Source organism: Myotis davidii, unplaced genomic scaffold, assembly GCF_000327345.1.
Source record: "Myotis davidii unplaced genomic scaffold, ASM32734v1 scaffold573, whole genome shotgun sequence".
Lineage (NCBI taxonomy): Eukaryota > Metazoa > Chordata > Mammalia > Chiroptera > Vespertilionidae > Myotis > Myotis davidii.
This window is the reverse complement of record NW_006285997.1, coordinates 255,485-257,119: the sequence shown is the minus strand read 5'-3', so window position 1 is coordinate 257,119 and position 1,635 is coordinate 255,485.

The window sequence follows — 1,635 nt, the reverse complement described above, 5'->3', positions numbered from 1 at the left end:
GAAGAGGAGCTTGCTGAGAAATAAGGGACTGCAGGGAGATCGTCACAAGTCCCCGTAGATTCACTGACAACTTAACCAACGTGCGAATCAAGAAGATGCGGTCGGGGATGCAAACCTGGCTCAGAACCCTTCCCCAGGGCTGTGGGCAGCCCCCAGGATTGTTGATGGTCGTCCCTGGGGTTGTGGACAGTGAGTGGGAGCCCCGTTCCTCTGCGTAGTTAGTGATGCCGCTAGTGTGTGTGAGCCCAGACTGAGCCCTGCTGGCTAGTGCGTAGGAAGGGCAAGGCAGCGTAGCCAGATCGTAGGTAGATCCCTGTATGTGTGGCGGTTCCACGGTGGGGGTGGGGGGTGGAGGGAGCCTACTTTTGAAATGAACTAATCGGAGCCTCTTGAGAAATAGTTACTCGTTGGACTGGAGCATCGGGACATGTCACTGTGGGCGCTGCTGGCAGTTTCTGTTCCCCCGGCCAGGAGGCGTGCTGTACCTGGGCTCCGCCTGTTTCCAGGGCAGTGGCGAGGAGTCAGGGTGGGGCCGTTGTCACTGCTCAGAGGGACCTTCCCAGGAGGATGGAGACCCTGGGAGCCTCCCAGGGAATTCCAGTGGAGACGCCTGGGACCAAGCCAGTGCCCTGGGGAGCAGTTAGTGAGCGCAGACTCGTGCCCGTGTCTTCGGTCACCCTTGTGCGACCTGTGAACCCCTGTCCCCGAATGCAGGCCCTCCGCACACCCGGGTCCTCGAGTGAAATGAGTTGACAAAGCACAACATTTGCTGTTTACATCCAACGACAAGGGTCTAAAAGTTCCTCTTCCTCCAGGTCACTGGTTTTGCGTTTTTAACTTCAATTGGCCCCTTGGCTTTTTTCTTAAATAACGAAGCACCCTCGAGCTGCCCGGCCCTGGACCAGGTGCGGGTGACGAGGCCCCACCTGTCCATGCAGAATCTTATGTACCTTTTGGATAGCAAGAGCCTGGGCGGTCTCAGCAGCGCCGGCAGTTTTCTATCCCACGTTTGTGTAAGATACATTTTGTTGCCCCCAGAACTTGGGTGAGAACCTGCTCCACGGGTGGGAGTCCCTCTTGCCGAGGTTCGAGCGTGGGTGCTCCTGGCGGGGGAAGCCCCGGAGAGCCCACGGTGAGGAGAGAACTGGGAGCAGACTGCGCACGTGTCTGCAGCACGTGGCTCCGTGCTCTTCCGTTCTCTTCCACAGGGTCCTGTTTCCTGTGTTCGCAGAATAAAAACGCCTTTGGACGTGTGCTCTGACTGTTTCTGCTGGGAGCGGAAGGAGGGCAGAGTGAGGCACCTGCAGTGGGTTCTCTCGGCAGGTGGGGGTGGGGGGTGGTGGTGACGCAGCCAATCTCCGGAAAATTGGACTAGACACCATCAGAGAATATAAGGCAGTTTTGGATCATCAACACATTTTGTTTTTATTTAAAAATATTTTTTTTAATGATGAGAAATGAGAGAATCATGGATTGGCTGCCTCCTGCACGCCCCACACTGGGGATTGAGCCCATAACCCAGGCATGTGCCCTGACCTGGAATCAAACCGTAACGTCCTGCTTCCTAGGTTGCCGCTCAACCACTGAGCCACTCCGGCCACGCTCATTTTAAAAATCTAACGAAGGAAAAGTGAT